We start from the raw sequence: 20,963 nt of genomic DNA, 5'->3' as shown, positions 1-20,963 counted from the left end.
ATTTGGGTGCCTGGCTGGCTCAGTTTGTAGAACACGTGACTCTTGATCTTGGGGTTAGGAGTCCAAGCCCCATGTTGGACATAGAGATTTTTTTTTTATTAAAAATTAGGGATGCTTGGGTGGATCAGTCAGTTAAGCATCTGACTTCAGCTCAAGTTATGATCTTGCCAATTTGTGGGTCTGAGCTACGCAGCAGGCTCTGTGCTGACAGCATGGAGCCTGAAGCCTGCTTCAGATTCTGTGTCTCCCTCTCTCTCTGACTCTCTCTGTCTCGCTCTTTCAAAAATAAACATTAAAAATTATTTTTTTTTAAGTTTACTTCTTTATTGAGAGAGAGAACAAGCAGGGAGGGTCGCGGGGGGGGGGGTGGGACAGAGGATCTAAAGCAGGCTCTGTGCTGCTAGCATGGAGCCCAATGTGGAGCTTGAACCCATGAGCCATGAGATCATGACCTGAACCAAAGTACAATACCCAACTGACTGAGCCACTCAGGTGCCCCTAAAAAAAAATTTTTTTTTAATGTTTATGTATTTTTGAGAGAGAGAATGCAAACAGGGAAGGAGCAGGCACCCATTAAAAAAATTTTTTTTAATTAAAATTTTTTTAAAAACCTGACAGATTAAGGCAACCATAGAGAATTGAACATATAAGACTAGGTAAAGGAAACTGAAAATAAAGCAGGTCATTTAAAGAAATAATCATATGTTCTTTGAAACAAAGTAGTAATTCCAAGAGATAAACTCATAGATTTTCTAATAAGTTTTATGAAAATGTATTTGTGCTTTGATAATAGAATTGAATGTGTAGGGGGACCTGGGTGGCTCAGTTGGTTAAGTGTCCGACTTTGGCTCAGATCACGATCTCATGGTTCATGAGTTCAAGCCCCTCATCAGGCTCTGTGCTGACAGCTCAGAGCCTGCAGCCTGTTTCAGATTCTGTGTCTCGATCTCTCACTGCCCCTCCCCTGCTCATGTTCTGTCTCTCTCTCAAAGATAAACATTAAAAAAAAAAAAGTTAAAAAAATAAAAAATAATTGAATGTGTAATTTATTTTTTTTTAATTTATTGAATCCTAAGCTTGGCCAATTGAAGTTTTTAAAGTTCTGGACTGAAGATGAACAAAAATTAAAGAATAGCATTTGCTAAGTGACTTAGCACTAAATATATAAAATATATACAATTTAGACAGTTTTAGAAGGCTTAGAAGAAAATGGAATATAATTGTCAATAGTTCAGAGGAAACCGAGAGGATTCAGCACCATAAAGAATGTCACTAATACTAAGAAATTCTCAATTTAGGTGTGCCTGGGTGGCTCAGTCGGTTAAGTGGCCGACTTCGGCTCAGGTCATGATCTCGGCTCAGGTCATGATCTCGCAGTTTGTGGGTTCAAGCCCCGTGTCAGGCTCTGTGCTGACAGCTCAGAGCCTGAAGCCTGCTTCAGATTCTGTGGCTCCCTCTCTCTCTGCCCCTCTCCCACTTGCACTCTATCTCTCTTTGTCTCTCAAAAATGAATAAAACATTAAAAAAAATTTAGAAAAGAAATTCTCAATTCATTGGGACCACAAGTCACATATGCCTATGAATTTAATGAGGAAGTTGTTGAAAGAATTTATTGCCATTTACTGTGTTATATCATGGCTCCAACAGGGGTAACAATGAGCTACGTGACTGCTACAACAAATGAAAAATCAAACCAATAATTTCCTCCTGGCTTGGAATATATATATGCACAATTCATGTCACCTAACTTGTGTTCTTGGAATCCCTCTCTTATAGCTCATGCTGCACACAACTGCCAAATTAATCTTAATCATTTGCTTTCATTTTATGTCTCTGTTCAAAAATAATATCCTTTTTTTTTTTATTTGAGAGGGAGAGAAAGAGAGTGTGTGCACCAGCAGGGGAGGGGAGGAAAGGGCAGAGAGAGAGAGAATATTAAGTGGGGTCCACGCTCAGTGTGGAGCCCAAGGTGGGGGGCTTGATCCCTCAACCCTGGGATCATGACCTGAACCAAATCCAAGAGTTAGACGCTTAACCAAATGAGCCACGCAGGTGCCCCAAAACTCATATCCATATAGGTCAAACATTTCAGCTTCACAGTCAAAGCTCTCTATAATCAGTTTCTGGACTTATCTCCCGCTATGCCTTTACTTAACCTGAGCCCATCAATTTCGTCCTCCCCCACCTACAAACATTATACACATCCACTTTATAATTTTTTTAGTGTTTATTTATTTTTGAGAGAGAGCACACAAGCGGGAGAGGGGCAGAGAGAGAGGGAGGCCAAGGATCTGAGGCAAGCCCCACACTGACAGCAGAGAGATCGATGTGGGGCTAGAACTCACAAACTGTGAGATCATGACCTGAGCCAAGTCAAGAGTCACACTTAACGGACTGAGCCACCCAGGCGCCCCCACATTCACACTCTGAAGCCTGTACTCATATGCTTGTATCTGAAATGTTACTCTGCCACCCATTAAATTTGTTCTATGTCCAAATTCCAACTTAAAGTTGTATTCCCCTGCCAAAAACTTTTTTTCAAGTCAAAATGCCTTTCTGATAAATAATAATAGTAATGATGTAACATGAAGAAATAAACTACTCCCTCTACCCAGATAGAAAACGAGTAAGAAAATGGGCTAAGTATTTAGTAGAGACCTTACAAAGTAAAGCTTAAATGTGGTCTTTGGGTAACTAAGGTAATAAGTAGCCATTAAAAGGCATAGGACTAACTCAATAAAGGGTCTCTTTGTTATTCTCAGCCTACCTGTTGCTCACTGATAGTAAGGGGCTGACTGCATTGTAAGCCAACTGGAAAACATTTCTTTAGTAGGAATTTATGACAGTGTTTCTCCAACTTGAATAATGTACCATCTCCTTTAAAAGAAAAACAAAAACAAAAGGCAAACCAATGAAAAGCAAACAAAAAACTAACTAAATAAAAGAAAAACAATTATCCTGGGCCTCTACTGTTGACCTAGGTTACTTTTGTTATAGTGTTACATATGTAAAACAAAGCATAAACTAGCTATAGGGGAGGCCTTTATTGTTGGTTTTGGAATTCAATCATTTATTTATTTGGGGGTTTTTTGTTTTGTTTTTTTGAGAGAGAGCACACACACTAGTGAGTGGGGAAGGGGGCAGAGGGGGGCGGGGGGGGGGTAACAGAGGATCCAAAGGGGGCTCTGCACTGACAGCAGGGCTCGAACTCATGAATTGTGAGATCATGACCTGAGCCAACGTTGGAGGCTTAACTGACTGAGCCACCCAGGCGTCCCATTGATTTATTTTTAAGTAGGTGTCAAGCCCCAGCAGGGAGCCCAACATAGGGCTTGAACTCACTACCCTGAGATCAAGACCTGAGCTGAGCGGTGTTTGGGTGGCTCAGTTGGTTGAGCATCCAACTTCAGCTCAGGTCATGATCTCAGGGTTCATGAGTTCAAGCCCCACATCAGGCTCACCGCTGTCAGCACAGATCCTGTTCCCCTCTCTCTCTACCCCTATCCCACTCACGCTGTCTCTCTCAAAAATAAATTAAAAACAAACAAACAAACAAACAAACATAAAAAAACAAAAAACCTGAGCTGAGATCAAGAGTCAGGAGCCCAACCGACTGAGCGACCTGGGTACCCCTCAATCCATTTATTTAAATGTATATTGTACATAACTTACAAGTCCTCACTTCTGGCACTCTGCCAGAACTTTTCTGGGAAAGCCACCTCCTTCTTTGATCGTATTTTCTACAGGTAACGTGAAGCCACTGGCCACTGTCTGTGCTTTGATGGTTATAGCTGACAAACACCTGTTTGTTGGTCTCCCTGAGTGCTGGGCAAAGCCAGTGGAGGTCCTGCCAGCAGTGCCTCTGAGGAGGGAGTTAGACACAGGGATAAAACTGTGGCAGTTGCACATGGCCACGGCAACCCTCTCCCACCCTAATTCTTCCTCATCATGTTTGTTTTCTTTTGGCAAACTACTGCTCCACAGTTGGATATAGCCAAAGCGTCCTGCCTTCCAGTACAGAAGCCAAAGGGTCCCAGGGGGCTGCTATGTCCTTCCTCTTACTGTCCTGCTACGGCCAAAGGGTAATGCATGACCTACTCCTGGCCAATTGGATTCTGTCTCCAGGGGGATTCTTGAGTGGAAAAAACTGTTGGAATACACTCATCTGCCAGCAGACTCTGACCAAATGACTAAACAGTACTTGCCATTACAGTTCTTTTCTGGTTCTTCTTCTATCTTGGTTATCTGTCCAGAACCTAAGCCTCAACCTAGTGCTTCCTTCAAGCAATTCCCTTTGTTCTTTTTTTTTTTTTTAATGTTTATTTATTTATTTTTGAGAAAGAGTGAGCAGGGGAGAGGCAGAGAGACAGGGAGACAGAATCCCACGCAGGCTCTGTGCCATCAATGCAGAACCCCACGTGGGGCTCGAACTCACAAACTGTGAGATGGTGACCTGAGCCAAAACCAAGAGTCCCATGCTTAACCGATGGAGCCACTCAGGCACCCCTCCCTTTGTTCTTAAGGTAAGCTGATATTCAAGCTATAGAAAGAGAAAAACAAGACACCACATAGCTTAAGAGATTGTACAAGAAATTGCCATTGTGTGAAAAAGCATGGCATAAAAGAAAAATATTTACTAAATTATCCCAAGAGTGGAAGTGAGGAACAGAAACTGGGAAATAGGAGTAACAAGAGAGACTTTTCACTGTACACCCATGTATGACTTTTGACTTTTGAAGCATGTGAATGTATTATCTATTCAAATATTAAAAATCTTACAAGTCATGAAAGCACCAATAAACAAGAAATATTAGCAATAAAATAATTTTTAAAAGCTGGCTACTTACATTAGGTGTTTGGGGAAGACCTCTCTGAGGAAGTAGCGTTTAAGCTGAGTTCTGAATGACAAGAAGTTAGCCATACTATAATCCTGGTGCAGAGCAATCGAAGCAAAAGGAGTACAAAGGTCTTAAGGTGAGAAAGAGCTTTGCCAATATGTACAAGATAATGCAGGAGCCAGATCACGAAGGACTTTGTAAACCAGAGTAAGTGTTTTAGCTTTTTCTTTAAGATTTTATTTTATTTTATTATTTTTTTAATGAGCTTTAATTCACTTTTTTTTTTAATGTTTATTTATTTTTGAGAGAGAGAGCATGTACGAGTACAAGCAGGGGTGGGCCAGACAGCGAGGGAGACATAGAATCCGAAGCAGGCTCCAGGCTCTGAGCTGTCAGCACAGAGCCTGACGCGGGGCTCAAACCCACAAACTGTGAGATCATGACCTGAGCCAAAGTCAGATGCCTACCAACTGAGCAACCCAGGTGCCCCTCACTGTATTTGTCTAGTATAGAACTATGTGGTGGCCATAGCTGGAGCCTGGGTCCTCCACACACAGACTCTGGTATGGGTCTTTACAAGATGCTCATTGAATTCCTGATAGGGAGACTTGAAGAACACAGTTTCTTTCCAGAGGCCAGGGGTGAGATAGCTGTAGGTATTGGACATGCCATCAAAAGAGGCCTTGGCTGGAAAAGGGAAAACAGCAGGAGGGGGGTGGTGGATTCATCTGACACAACGCTCCTCATGCATATAGAAGCTGTTGTAATCCTAGGAACAGAGGCCACTCGGGCTGGTCTGATGTGCATTAGGAGGTCCTGCCTCTCTCTCTGAAAATACACCAACCACACACTGAGTATGATGAAGTGGAGTCGAGAGAGGTAAGATTTTATTTTTAAGTGATCTCTATACCCAACATGGAGCTTGAACTTACAACCCCGGGATCAAGAGTCGCACGCATGCTCTACCGACTGAGGCAGCCAGGTGCCTCAGGATGTTAGCTTTTCATCTAAATGCAACTGGGCAGCCAATAGAGGATTTCAAGAAAGGGAGTAACTATATTTAATTTACATTTATAAAAGACCATTCTGGCATCTGAGTAGATGATGAATTTATAGATGTCTATGAGAGGACATAAGGAGACCCCTGAGAACAGTGTCAGAGTATCCCATGAGAGACAATGGTAGCTAAAACAAGGGTGGGAGCAGGGCACACAGTGCAAAGAGGTCAAGCTGGGGTTAGTTTAAGTGGAATTAACAGGAATTACTGGTGGATAGCATGTAGAGTTAATGAAAAGAGGAATCAAGGATGATCACTGGATTTTTTTTTTATATATATGAAATTTATTGACCAATTGGTTTCCATACAACACCCAGTGCTCATCCCAAAAGGTGCCCTCCTCAATACCCATCACCCACCCTCCCCTCCCTCCCACCCCCCATCAACCCTCAGTTTGTTCTCAGTTTTTAACAGTCTCTTATGCTTTGGCTCTCTCCCACTCTAACCTCTTTTTTTTTTTTTTTTCCTTCCCCTCCCCCATGGATTCCTGTTAAGTTTCTCAGGATCCACATAAGAGTGAAACCATATGGTATCTGTCTTTCTCTGTATGGCTTATTTCACTTAGCATCACACTCTCCAGTTCCATCCACGTTGCTACAAAAGGCCATATTTCATTTTTTCTCATTGCCACGTAATATTCCATTGTGTATATAAACCACAATTTCTTTTTTTTTCTTTTTTTTTTTTCAACGTTTATTTATTTTTGGGACAGAGAGAGACAGAGCATGAACGGGGGAGGGGCAGAGAGAGAGGGAGACACAGAATCAGAAACAGGCTCCAGGCTCTGAGCCATCAGCCCAGAGCCCGACGCGGGGCTTGAACTCACGGACCACGAGATCGTGACCTGGCTGAAGTCGGACGCTTAACCGACTGCGCCACCCAGGCGCCCCTAAACCACAATTTCTTTATCCATTCATCAGTTGATGGACATTTAGGCTCTTTCCATAATTTGGCTATTGTTGAGAGTGCTGCTATGAACATTGGGGTACAAGTGCCCCTATGCATCAGTACCCCTGTATCCCTTGGATAAATTCCTAGCAGTGCTATTGCTGGGTCATAGGGTAGGTCTATTTTTAATTTTCTGAGGAACCTCCACACTGCTTTCCAGAGCGGCTGCACCAATTTGCATTCCCACCAACAGTGCAAGAGGGTTCCCGTTTCTCCACATCCTCTCCAGCATCTATAGTCTCCTGATTTGTTCATTTTGGCCACTCTGACTGGCGTGAGGTGATACCTGAGTGTGGTTTTGATTTGTATTTCCCTGATAAGGAGCGACGCTGAACATCTTTTCATGTGCCTGTTGGCCATCCGGATGTCTTCTTTAGAGAAGTGTCTATTCATGTTTTCTGCCCATTTCTTCACTGGGTTATTTGTTTTTCGGGTGTGGAGTTTGGTGAGCTCTTTATAGATTTTAGATACTAGCCCTTTGTCCGATATGTCATTTGCGAATATCTTTTCCCATTCCATTGGTTGCCTTTTAGTTTTGTTGGTTGTTTCCTTTGCTGTGCAGAAGCTTTTTATCTTCATAAGGTCCCAGTAATTCACTTTTGCTTTTAATTCCCTTGCCTTTGGGGATGTGTCGAGTAAGAGATTGCTACGGCTGAGGTCAGAGAGGTCTTTTCCTGCTTTCTCCTCTAAGGTTTTGATGGTTTCCTGTCTCACATTTAGGTCCTTTATCCATTTTGAGTTTATTTTTGTGAATGGTGTGAGAAAGTGGTCTAGTTTCAACCTTCTGCATGTTGCTGTCCAGTTTTCCCAGCACCATTTGTTAAAGAGGCTGTCTTTTTTCCATTGGATGTTCTTTCCTGCTTTGTCAAAGATGAGTTGGCCATACGTTTGTGGGTCTAGTTCTGGGGTTTCTATTCTATTCCATTGGTCTATGTGTCTGTTTTTGTGCCATGATCACTGGATTTTTAAAGAAACTGAGTAGATAGCGGTACCATAACTTGGATTTAGGAAGACAGAGGAGGAACAGCATTTTGGGGGGAAAATTAGAGATGCCTATGAGCTATCCTAGAAGAGATGTCAAGAAGGCATTTGCATGCACAAGGCAAGAGAGAGTTCACAGGAGAGATCAAGCAAGGCAGGAAGTTGGAATTGTGTCACTGACATGCAGATGATGTATAGAGCCGTGGGACTGAATGAGCTCACCTAGGCATAGTGGGTTCTGCACTGATCCCTGGACACTCCACTTTTAGGAATATATGTATCTTTTGAAACTGCTTTTTTGACTCACACACCATACAATTCAGTGGGTCTTATTATATTCATGGAGTTATGTAACCATCACCACAATCTAATTTTAGAACATTTTTGCTTCCCTAAAAGAAACCCCATCCGTGTTACGATTCACTCTTCATTTTCCGTCCACTTCACTTCCTAGCCCCCACCCTGGCCAGCCACAAATCTGTCTTCTGTCTGTAGATTCACCTATCCTGGACATTTCATATAAGTGGAATCATACAATATATTACATAGTTCTTGTGACTGGCTTTGTTCACTTAACATGGTGTTTTCAAGGTTCATCCGTGTTGTATCACAATTTCATTTCTTTGTAAGTCTGAATAACAGTCTATCATATAGATATACCACATGTTGTTTATCCGCTTGTCAATTGATGGGCATTTGGGTAGTTCCTACTTTTTGGCTCTTATGAGTAATGTTGCTAGGAACATTTGCATATAAGTTTTTGTGTGGGTGTATTTTTTCATTTCTTTTGGATAATGTTCCCCCAAAACTCCTATTTTGAAGCCCCAACCTCCATTATTTTGTATTTGGAGATAGGGTCTTTATGGAAGTAATTAAGTTGAATGAGGTCATAAGGGTGGGGACCTGATCCAACAGGATTAGTGTCCTTATAAGAAGAGACAGAGAGAACTATTTTCTCTCTTTATGTCATGTGAGGACACAGTGAGAAGACAGCCATCTGCAAGCCAGGAGACAGGTTCTCACCAGGAATCAAACTGGCTGGCACCTTAACCTTGGACTTGAGCCTTCAGAACTGTGAGAAAATCAACTTCTGTTGTTTAAGCCACTCAGTTTGTGGTATTTTGTTATAGTAGCTCAAGCCAACAGTGACAGGTAAATCCTAGAAGTGGCATTGCTAACTCATATGGTGACCTTGTTTTACATTTCGAGAAGGGACTATATACTTAAGATATACTCCCTCAGATGTACAAAATGTATACAAAAGTATATATATATATATATATATATATATATATTTTTTTTTTTTTTTTAATGTTTTTCTTTAGTTTTGAGAGAGAGAGAGACGGAGTACAAGCAGGGGAGGGGCAGAGAGAGAAGGGAGGCACACAATCCAAAGCAGGCTCCAGGCTCCAAGCTGTCACCACAGAGCCCAATGCAGGGCTTGAACCCATGAACTGTGATATCATGACCTGAGCCAAAGTCGGTCACTTAACCAACTGAGCCACCTAGGCGCCCCTATAAAAGTATATTTATTGCAGCAGCATTTATAATAGAAAAAAGTTGATTCAATCACATTCTGTGATTGAGTGGAGCAAAACTATTTATTATAAGGACATATAGATGTAGATATAGATGTTTACAGATACAGATATTAACAAAATACTTTTTTTGAGATACTTGTGTTCTTCCACCTCTATTTTTTCCATCCTTACTTCCAAAAAGGTACCCATGCCATTTTGCGCTTTTTCACCTCTGGGAAGTATTATGATTCTAAGACTAAAAGAAATTTCTTGCAAGATACTTCCTTTTCTGAATTAATTTTCCTGAAACCTGAGCCTGTTGATGAGGTCAGTCTAGGTATCCGGGAAGAAGGGTACAGAAAAAAGGAGCAGTGACTTTCAGGGCAAAGAGAAAAGAAGAGAGGAGAGATTCTGGGAAGGGAGCAAAAACCAGAAGTTCCCATGATTGTGGGTAACGTTCCTGGGGATGAGCAAGACACTAGAGAGGATGGACCAGACAGTAACATCCCCACTCCCTTCTGCATGAATTTTTTGAGGACACATTCAATCCACTACCCCAAGGGAAATGCAAAAAAAAATATCCATGCAAAACCTCGTACACAAATGTTCATAGCAACATTCCCATGGCAAGGAAGCAGAAACATGTCAGACTTTGAAGGATCTTTGTCAGCTTTAACAATAAAGCTGTCAACAGTGTCTATGAAGCTTGGAGATGAGACTCCCTCAGGCGCTTCTTAAATCTAAAAGCTGGGAAAGTGGCCCCAAGTCTGCCTGAGATGAATTTTTCTGCTAGTGTTCATTCTTTTTTTCAATTTGGGAGAATACTACAAGGAAAGTAAAAGAAATAAAAAGGCTAAAAATATCGAAATAACATTGAGAATGGAAGTTGCTCTGTTAGGTGCCTCAGTCAACTTCGGCTCAGGTCATGATCTCACGGCTGCTTGTGAGTTCGAGCCCTATGTCGGGCTCTGTGCTGACAGCTCAGAGCCTGGAGCCTGCTTTGGATTCTGTGTCTCCTCTCTCTGCCCCTCCCCCGCTTGCACTTTCTCTCTCTCTCTCTCTCTCTCTCTCTCTCTCTCTCTCTCTCCCTCTCTCTTTATCAAAAATAAATAAACATTAAAAAAAATTTTTTTAAAAGGAAGGGCTCTGTTAGTGGATGAGAGATTCCAGAATACACACAGATTACTGACTGATGAAAGCCATGCAGATAAAGCCATAGCTAAATATATGCAGAGAAGTGGTTGTGGCTGACACAGGATCCAACAGGTTCAGTAAAGCCATATGCAGAATAATGCCCCCACCAAAGATGTCCATGTCCTCATCCCCAGAACTGTAAATATGGTAGGTATACGGCAAAGGGCACGAAGGCTGCAGACGAAATTAAGTTGCTAATCAGATGACCCTAAAACAGGGAGATTATCCTGAATTGTCCAGGTGGAACAATGTAATTTCAAGAATTTTTCTAAGTGGAAGAAGGAGGCAGAAGGGGAGAGTCAAAGAAAATGTGAGACTACAAAGCCAGAGTGATGCGGAATGGACTCAACCCACCATTTCTGACTGTGTAGATGGAGGCAGGGGACCATGAGCCATGGAATACAGGTGGCCCCTAGAAACCAGAAAAGGCAAGGAAACAGATTCTTGCCTGGAGCCTCCAGATAGCAACACAGCCTTGCTGACACCTTGCTTTTAGCCCAGTGAGAAGTGTTGTACTTCTTCAGACCTGTAAGATAATAAATATATGTTGTTTTAAGCCACTAAGATTGTGATAATCTGTTAGAGCAGCAATAGGAAACTAACTGGAACAGTGCTATACTTGTCAACACAGAGGTTTGAAGGGATAAATATGGATGAAAACAGAAATTAATTGATGGTCTGTAAACAAAAGGATGAACACCTCCCCACCACCACCACTACCTCCTTCTTGTGCCCAGTAGGGAAACTAAATCATCATTGCCAGGTATATGTCCTTAAGCAAAAGAGGAAGACATCTTCTCTAGAGAACTAGAAGTCAGTTTCCGGGATGAATTTGGGCAACTGGCAGAGGTGCTGGTGTCAAAGAGCCACACTCTTCTACTGGGCATTTGAGAGCCTTCCGGAAGTTTGATGGCTGTTCCCTTCCCATTCACATGACAATGAGACTTACCATCAGGCAGCCCTGCTCACAGGAGCTGAGCTCCCACTTGCTCCCATTTAGCGTTTCTACTGCCTCGTTCTGTAATATAAATGGACAGCCGGAAACTCCCACATTTATGGAGTACCTGCTGTATAACAGAGAAAACCGAGGTTAAAAAAGAAGCAACAACAAAACAAGAAAATATAGAAAAATTTAACTTAGACGGGACAGGAATAATTAAGGGAACACAGAAAACCTTAAAATAAGACAAACCATAACCTTAAATAGTATCATTGGAGAGATTTGAGAAGATATCGAATTGAATCTATGCCTGATGTTGTTTACCTAGCCAGAAATCATTTCCTTGCTTTCTTCTTGTGGTAAGAACCTTGATACTTTCTCCCTGTTTCATGGCCATGTGCTTCCAGGGAGGCAGAATTCTCTCTTCCTCTGAGGCGGTCAGACTTTTTTCTCTAAAGGCCTTCAAGTGATGGGATGAGGCCCACCCACATGATGGAAGGCAATCTGGTTTGCCCAAAGTGTACTGATTCAACTGTTTATCTCATCTAAAACACTCCTTCACAGCAATATCTAGACGAGTGTTTGACCAAATATCTGGGTGTAGACTCAACTTTCATGCTGCTACTTGGACACTAATGAAATCAAATATATCTCCTGGTATTTAGTGGGTTTACCTGACCTTGATCTTCTATCAAGTTACCCCATAACTCCAAATGATTTCTGTATTAAAATAGTTGTCAGCCTTCCAATAACACAAATCAAGAAAGTAGATGTAGACACAGAGAGAGTAGGTAGCACAAGAAGAACGATAGGCAAAGATAGGTAATCACGGAGGGAGCAATCAAAGCAGTAAGGAACTCCTTTACTCTACGGAAGGAAGAAGAGACTAAAAGAATTCTTTGCAGTTCTTTGGGCACTTGGGTGGCTGACTGGGTTAAGTGTCTGTCGGGCTTAGGTCATGATCTCACGGTTCGAGTTTGAGCCCCACTGTGGGCTCTGTACTGACATCACAGAGCCTGCTTCAGATCCTCTATCTCCCCCCCCTCCCCCACACTCCCCTGCTTACATGCTCTCTTTCTCTGTCTCTCTCTCTCTCAAAGATAAATAAACCTTAAAAACAAAATAAAAGTGTCCTCCAACTTGCATGAGTCTAAGAACCTTGTTCACAATAGTGATAAGTTTCATTCAAAAGCAAGCCTATAGTCTAGCAAAGGTTTATTTAGTTGCTGAAACAAGTAAGACCACACACACACCAGAGGGGCAGGATGTCTAACTTAAAAAAAAAAAAAAAAAAGGCAGAGGCAGGGGAAGAGACTGTGATAGCATAGGATTGGGTGCAGTATAGGTAAGAATTAAGCAGGCTCTGGTCTGGGCTACGAAGCAGACTCTAAGGTCTGGAACTCTTGAAAACTACAAAGTTGAAATAAACGTGGAATGTTGTATCTGAAAACCCCTTATTTGAAGCTCTATACCTGGACTGGAAAAGTGCCAAAATGATCCACATGGCTCAGCTCTGCCAGGCAGGAGAGGGATGTTCCATTCTCACTGATAGGATTTCAAACAACAAACTTCTGAGAGTTCTGTTTTAGGGAGCAAGGTTTTTCATCCCATGTCCTTTCATTAATCAAGAAAAGCAGTTGTTTACAGATTCACAATGGATAGCTCTCTATGTACTGAAATTCTTCTCAACTTTAACAGTCAGCATGAATGCTACCTTCCCAAAATGAATGCAATTTCCCCTGGGGGGGGGGGGGGGATAAAGGCTTCTTATTTTCAACCAATGATACCAACACCACAGCTATGTGTGCTTTAATCATGTACCAGACCCCATTGCTCAATGTTTATTTGTGTCATCTCATTTGATCCTCATAACAAACCACTGAGCTAATTACATAGAAACCTGACGCTTAGAAATTAACAAATCTATGGAATTTGCTTTTTCTATGATTGTACTTACTTTCATTCTGCCTATTTTACCTGGTTGATTATTATTATTATCCTCTTAGTTTTTGAGGCATCAACACTATTTTCTTATCTGTGACCACACGCCTCCGACTTAGACTCTCAATAAACATGGAAGTGAATCACAAGTAGGCTGGAACATGTACGTTCATTGGGTTGTTCCGTCCTGAGTTTACAGGAATCACCGGGGCAGCAGAGGGGCGGGGAGCTTGCCCAGGTTTGGGTGGGTGGGCCAAACCTCCGACTCCGAAGCCCCTTGCTCGCTATAGCCACGCCTAAGCTCCAGCAGCCACCGCCCACCCAGCGGAGGTGGGACTTCCTGTCTCCCTAAGGAAGCACTTCCGGCCAGGACCGGAAGCTCCGCTGCTGCCTGGCGCGTGCGAGGGTCGGTGTCCGGACCCCCCGGGCTCTCTGCCTGCAGGTGAGCTTCGGAGGGGCTGAGGGGCTGCGGGAGCCAAGCGTTCGTGGCCGGCCAGTGGCCGGTGCGTCACCCTGCAATGCTTCGGTCCTTTAGTCCTTTCCTAGAAACTTCTTAGGTGGTCAAGAGTCGGGCGTTGCCTGCTCCCTGCCGCCTCGACCAGACCCAGACGCGCCGGCTGTAGGGAGTCCGGGCCGGCGAGCGGGCGAGGGAGCCGCCCTGGCAGCGCCGTCCATCCCTTTACCGGGAAGCCTTGCTGGCGGGTCACTTTGGACGAGGTGAAATAGGTCAGGTTAGAGAAACAGCCTTGAAGTTCTGAATCATTTAACATTTGTGGAGGAGGAGGAATAACGTGTGGTAGGTGGAGAACATTTAACATTTTGAAATAGTGTTTACCACCAACTGCGGACTGTTCCGAGTTGTGGGTGGGTGCACAGGAGGGTGCGACATCCCTGTCCCCAAAGAAACAGTCTCGTTGGAAGACAGGGTTCACAAATGCCAGACTGTTAAGGTAGAGACGGGGGAGGTAAAGATTCAGGGAGCAGACTTGTTTGACATTAACCTAGCCAAGGCCGCTGTCATTTGATATTTGTCTCAGCATCGTTTTAGTTTTAACCTTTCTGTATGCTTTTATAAACAGCTATCGCTGGGGATTTTTAAAAATCCACGGCAACAGTCTCTGCCTTTTGACAGGCAGGTTTTTGTACTTATTCATTGTCATTACTGAGACCTTTGTTCAGGCCCAAACTTTTGGAGCCATCCATGACTCATCTCTTTCACACACCACACCTACGATCTGCCAGCAGATTGTATGGACTTCACCTTCAGAATCTGTCCGGGACTCCCAGTCCCTTCTCACCCAGACTACTGCATAGCCACCTAACTAATCTGCTTTTTCTTCTTTCAGTCTTTTTTCATTACAGCATCTAGAGTGATCCTCCTTAAAAAAAAAAAAAAAAATCAAATTTTTGCCCTCCTCTCAAGAAATCCTCCATGGACTACTGGGGTGCCTGGGTGGCTCAGTTCGTTAAGACTCTTGATCTCAGCTCAGGTGTTGATTTCAGAGTGGTGGGTTCAGGCTCCCCACTGGGTGTGAGGGCTACTTAAAAAAGAAACAGAAACAGAAAAAAAAAAATCCTCCAAAGAATGCCCATTTCATTCCAGAGTAAAAGCCAAAGCTGATAGAGTGACCCCCCCCCCCCCCCCCCGCCAGGGTCCTGTATGATCCCCTCCTGTTTTACCTCTGATCTCTCTCGCTACTTCTTTTTAATAAAAAATTTTTTTTCAACGTTTTTTATTTCTTTTTGGGACAGAGAGAGACAGAGCATGAACGGGGGAGGGGCAGAGAGAGAGGGAGACACAGAATCGGAAACAGGCTCCAGGCTCCGAGCCATCAGCCCAGAGCCCGACGCGGGGCTCGAACTCCTGGACCGCGAGATCGTGACCTGGCTGAAGTCGGACGCTTAACCGACTGCGCCACCCAGGTGCCCCTCTCGCTACTTCTCAAGCCTCCTCAAGCACATCCCAACCTCAGGATATTTGCACTTGGGGTTCTTTTGCCTGGAAGTCTCTCCAGTCCCTCCGTCTGTCTATATGGTTCCGACCCTTACCTCCCTTCTAGTTTCTGGAATTTTACCTTGTCAGGGAGGTCTTCTCTGACATATCCTTCCCTTACATCTCCATTGCCCTCTTTGTCGTTGTGCTTCCCATTCATTATATGACATGCCATGTGGTTTATTCATTTATCTGGCTTACTATGTTCCCCCCACTAGGATAGAAGCTTCATGAGGGCAGATATTTTTGTTCTGTTTACTGCTGTATTCCCAGTGCCTAAAACAGTATCTGGCTTTCAATAGGCTTCCCATGATATAACAGTTGAATGAATGGATTTGGACCTTTTCTACCATTTTATACTTTGTACTTTCTGTGCTTTTTTTCTCTTCCTTTCTTGACTTTTTTTGGATTGAGATTGGATTTTGTTTTGTTTTCTCTCTCCATATTTTCTTTTCTACTTCTTTGGAAGCTATATTACTCTGTTCTTATACCAGTTAACCTTTTTTTTTTTTAAAGGAAGAATTATTTTTTATTTATTTTATTTATTATTTTTTAATGTTCATTTACTTTTGAGAGAGACAGAGCATGAACAGGGGAGGGGCAGAGAGAGAGGGAGACACAGAATCCAAAGCAGGCCCCAGGCTCTGAGCTGTAGGCACAGAGCCCAGTGCGGGGCTTGAACTCACAGACCTTGAGATCATGACCTGAGCCGAAGTCGGATGCTTAACTGACTGAGCCACCCAGGTGCCCTGGTTAACCTTTTAAATTTAATTTTGAATTTCACTTTGAATACTTAATTGAATCTAATTCAATCTTAACTGAAATTTTTTAATGTTTATCTTTGAGAGAGTGTGAGCAGGGGAGGGGCAGAGAGAGGGAGACACAGAATCCGTAGCAGGCTCCAGGCTCCCAAGCTGTCAGCACAGAGCCCCACACGGGGCTTGAACTCACAGGCTGTGAGATCATGACCTGAGCTGAAGTCAGATGCTTAACCGACTGAGCCACCCAGGCGTCCCAGTCTTAATTGAATCTCAACCCTGCAGAACAATATTGTTTTTACCTTTAAGTTATGGATTTAAACAGACTTCTTGGATCATCTCATTTCTTAATTATTTTTGTAAGATGTGAATGTTCAACAATAAAACTAGAGTTGTTACCATTTTCTGGTGGTTTTGTTTTTTTCTTTTTGATTTATTAAAGTCAGTTTATCATGTACTTTAGTAGAATGTTTGTTGTATGCTTAGCATTTCAAAGTTTATTTAAAAAGTTTATGGTACTTTCCCTACCTTACCCTATGTTGGGAAATATGCAACAATGCATTGTCTCTAATGGAGAGTACGTTAAAAAATAATAAGGTAGACCTGTTATTCAGTGTGAAATGAATATGACCCAGAAAGTAAGTAAGGTCTACCAGAAAGGAGAAACGTTATAGGTTGCCAGTTATTAGGAGTGGCTGGGATGAATTTGTGGAGGAATGATTTGGGAAGATTTGCTGATTTTTGCAAGTGTGTCCAGAAAGGGCACAAAGTTATTAATTTATTCTCTTTTATATAGTTTTGTCAGAAAAATTGTGGGTTTGGTGTAGATGTAAGTCATTGATGTTTTAGAGAGGAGATGTGCCTCTTTCAGAGAGAATATGTGCCTCCTATAGCCTCTTAGGAAATGCTTAAAACTTTTTGGAGGACGTACTTAAAATTACATGAGACAGTTCAGTATGTGAAGACAGAGGAACTACCGTGAGGACAGAGTACAACTTGGAGACAGGCTTTGACATGAGGCATAAAAGGACAGCAAGACATGCTGAGTGAAATAAGGCAGTCCCAAAAGACAAATAGTGCTTGATTCCATTTAGATACCTAGAGGAGGCAAGTTCATGGAAACGGAAGGTAGGGGCTAGGGAGAGAGGGATATGGGGAGTCCTTCAGTGGGTATAGAGTTTCAGTTTTGCTAGATAGAAAAGTTTCGGTGATTGGTTGCACAACAGTGTTAGCATATCTAATGCCTCTGAACCATACACTTTAAAGCGGCTCAGGTCACAACCTCACAGTTGATGAGTTCCAGCCCCTTGGGCTCTGTGCTGTCTGTGCGGTGCCCGCTTGGGATTCTCTCTCCCGTTCTCTGTGCCCTTCCCCTGCTGGTTCACTCTCAAAATAAACTTAAAACACAATGGTTACGGTGATAAATTTTATGTTACGTGTATTTTACCACAACTAAAAAACCTTTTTTTAAAAAGGACATTGGAAGGATCCTGCGCTCCCCTCCCCACCTTCACCCCCCCCCCCCACCTCCGATGCTGGTGGCACCTCAGAGCTCAGAGCAACCTGTTTCCTTGGGGCTCTGGGGAGGTGAGCAGTCCAGTGCCCCAGCGCCCGAGTGCCTGTTGAAGGTGACAGTGATGCGGAGATCTAAAAGAAAGATAGTTTCCAACTGGGATGGATATTAAGATATTGAAAAAGAGGTCGATAATGATCGTGGAGAATCACAGGGCCAGACTCTGGTGTTCTCAGCTCTGCAGGGGACTCATTCTCACAGTAACGGTTTGTTGAGGAGAAAGAGTGGGGTGGTGAAGCTTTATGTCTAAAACAATTCATTTTCTGTGGACTGTGAGTCATTGGTTCGAGCCCTTCGAGAACTGCCTGTCTCACTCCACCTCCATGTTGCTGCTGAATCAGTCCAGGCCACCCTTCCTTTGGAGCTTCCTCAGGTGAAACCAAAGAGAAATGATGAAACCAAGGGACTGGGGAGGCACTTAAGAGGGCCCTTGGGGCTTGGAGGAAAGGGATCCGTCTCTGAGCTGAAATCTGCTGCTGGCTGCCCCAGGCACCTGGGGAAGGGTAGCCCAAGCCTGGATCCTTGTAGGGTTCTTAGGAACCCGCTGCCCCACTGCAGTCAGCCGCACACCACATGGAGGAAGAAGTAGACCTGCCGTTTAGTTTAGACGTGCCTGTAAAAGAGAGAACATCTTAGCAGACCAGACACCTCGGGACCAAAAATCTGAGACAGATGGGGAGGTGGTCCAAGAAGAAGGTCCTGCAGAACCACCTGCAATGGAAGAAAACGTGGAGTCTGAGCAACCAGGTACATCAAAAACTGTTACTGAGGAAGAGCTGAATGACTGGTTGGGCCCCGTGATTTCCTAACATTAAAAAAAAAAAAAAAATGAAAAAAAGTCCCTGAAGCAGATTTTGGTTGCCTTATCAGCAAGGGCAGGCTCAAGGCTGTCCTTCCGGAACAGCTGATTTACAAGCATGCCTCAAGCCCGTGTGTGCCATCACGCTTGCCCCAATAAACGGCCTACCTCTATGTCCCTCGACCTCTGAAACCATACATTTAAGAGGCTCCTTGCATTTGTTCTCTGGCTTAAATCTAATAGAGTCCTTGAGGGCAGCGGACGTTACGGCTCTTGTTTCCAGCCCCCTTCCTTTCGATGTTTGCAGCCTAGCAGGTGCTGCTGACAGAATGGGAGCAGACAACAAGGCATGCGTTTAGCCACAATAAAGGAACGCTGGTCTACGGGGGTGGGGGGAGAAAAAGACAGCAGGTGGGTTTGTTTAAGATTGTGCTAAATAGCAGGGTGCCTGGCTGGCTCAGTCGGTAGAGCATATGACTCCTGATCTTGGGGTGGTGAGTTTGAGCCCCTTGTTGGGGGTAGGGCTTATTAAAAAAATTGGGCTACGTACTTGGAAATTGTTACATTTTGGGTAGTAAGTTAAAAGCAGATATTTTTGCCCTTAAATGTTTAAAGGATTCCCAAGTTCTGTGTCTAGTCTCAACATGAACCTCCAATCAAAGAAACCCTCTTACACTTCCCTACCTAGAAAGTTCATTTTCCTTACTCTCTGCTGTCCATTCCTGACAGCTTCATCAGGGCATGGTTCCCACAGGGAGCCTTCCCTCCCTCTTAACCCACATGGTTCTCTTCCATCACTGAATTTGGTCCTTGCACTTTGAATTTTAGGTCTTAGTTTTTTGCTGTTGGTTATCTCTCCCAGTTAGACTATAAGTTCCTTTTAAGAGCATGTCTTTCAACTCCTGTGGTCTTGGTAACAGGTTAATAAGCGTAAGGACTCACACCTTGTTGGTGTCTGAGCCAAGATCACTACTTGGAGCTCCAAAATCTCAGTTAGGTGTGGCTGCCATTGATGTTGAGTTTTCTACTCGATAGGTGTCAGTGTGTGAACGATCTTCAGACCTCACACCGATTATTTTGGTACAATTTTGAATAAACACAGGGAAAGATTGAGGGACATATATTTGGAATGGCAATGGAAGTCATACTGAAAAATCTTTTTTCTAATATTCATTCACAAAGTGCCAGTACTTTTTACCTCTTCTTTTGTGCATCAGATATCTTTTTGGATCTCTTGGTGGTTTAAGAAGGTGGGAAATGAGATAGAATCCATACCTGTGAACGGTGTGGGCCTACTGCAATTAAACTTCCCCATGTCAGGTACTGTTATTCTGAATTTGTAATACATTTCTTTGAATTTATGGAGTGTTTTCTCCTTATCTAAACATAGAATCTAGGGGTGCCTGATGGCTCAGTTGGTTGGGCGTCCGACTTCAGCTCAGGTCATGATCTCGCGATTCGAGGGTTTGAGCCCTGTGTCCGCCTCTGTGCTGACAGCTCAGAGCCTGGGACCTGCTTTCGATTCTGTGTGTCCCTCTCTCTCTCTGCCCCTCTCCTGTTCATGCTCTGTCTCTCTCAAAAATAAACATTAAAAAAATTTAAATATAGAATCTAATTTATGATGTTAAGGGTCTTAGTGATTAATAGATGTTAATGGCTAACATTTATTTATTATTATTTTTTTAACTGCTTTATTTATTTTTGAGAGAGAGACCAAGTGCAAGTGGGTGGGGAGGATGAGGGCAGAGAGAAAAGGAGACGCAGAATCCAAAGCAGGCACCAGGCTCTGAGCTGTCAGCACAGAGCCCGACATGGAGCTTGAACCCTTGAACTGTGAGATCATGACCCTAGCTGAAGTCAGATGATGCTCAACTGACTGTGCCACCCAGGTGCCCCAGTAAATTATTTATTTTTAAAGTTTATTTATTTTGAGAGGGAGAGGGCAAGCAGGGGAGGGGCAAAGACAAGGAGGGACGGAATCCTAAGCAGGTTCTGTGCCATCAGTGCAGAGCCCAATGTGAGGCTCGAACTCAAGAACTATCAGATTGTGACCTGAGCCGAGATTAAGAGTTGGATGCCTAACTGACTGAGGCACCCAACTGTTGATGGTGAGCACTTCTACACATAAAAACTCATTTAATTCTCACAACAGTCCTGTGAAGTAGGTCCTCCTAGTATACATTTTACAGATGAGAAAACTGAGACACACAGAGGTTAAATTATCCAGTGTCCCATAGGTAACATGTAGTGGATGAGGTCGAATTTCTTTCCAGCAGACTGACTGCATGTAATGTTCGTATTACATTAAATAGGAACACATATGATCTTAATTCTTGTGTATTTTTTCAGAATTCTTAACAGTTGCAGGAGAAAGAAACTCACCTCAAACTGATGTAAGCGAAAGAAAATTTACTGTTTCAT

General features: G+C 43.2%; 1 protein-coding gene, 1 non-coding gene and 1 pseudogene across 2 annotated transcripts in view; 2 read left to right on the top strand and 1 right to left on the bottom strand.

The window, feature by feature from the left end:
* Nucleotides 1-5,594: 5,594 nt before the first annotated feature.
* Nucleotides 5,595-5,718, bottom strand: LOC122493619. The gene has a single exon (XR_006299975.1). It is a non-coding gene; the product is annotated as a small nucleolar RNA SNORA64/SNORA10 family (small nucleolar RNA).
* An 8,039-nt stretch (nt 5,719-13,757) lies between these two features.
* The window catches only part of TBCE (tubulin folding cofactor E), a 92,338-nt gene continuing 85,132 nt past the window's right edge, over nt 13,758-20,963 (top strand). Inside the window, exon 1 of the mRNA XM_043596258.1 lies at nt 13,758-13,861. The gene's annotated coding sequence lies outside the window, so the exon portion shown is untranslated. The remainder of the gene's footprint in view (nt 13,862-20,963) is intronic.
* On the top strand, nt 17,699-19,004 carry LOC122492712 (annotated as a pseudogene).

Source organism: Prionailurus bengalensis, chromosome D2 (assembly GCF_016509475.1).
Source record: "Prionailurus bengalensis isolate Pbe53 chromosome D2, Fcat_Pben_1.1_paternal_pri, whole genome shotgun sequence".
NCBI lineage: Eukaryota > Metazoa > Chordata > Mammalia > Carnivora > Felidae > Prionailurus > Prionailurus bengalensis.
The sequence above is the reverse complement of the archived record's forward strand: the minus strand, read 5'-3'. Positions and strand labels throughout refer to the sequence as shown.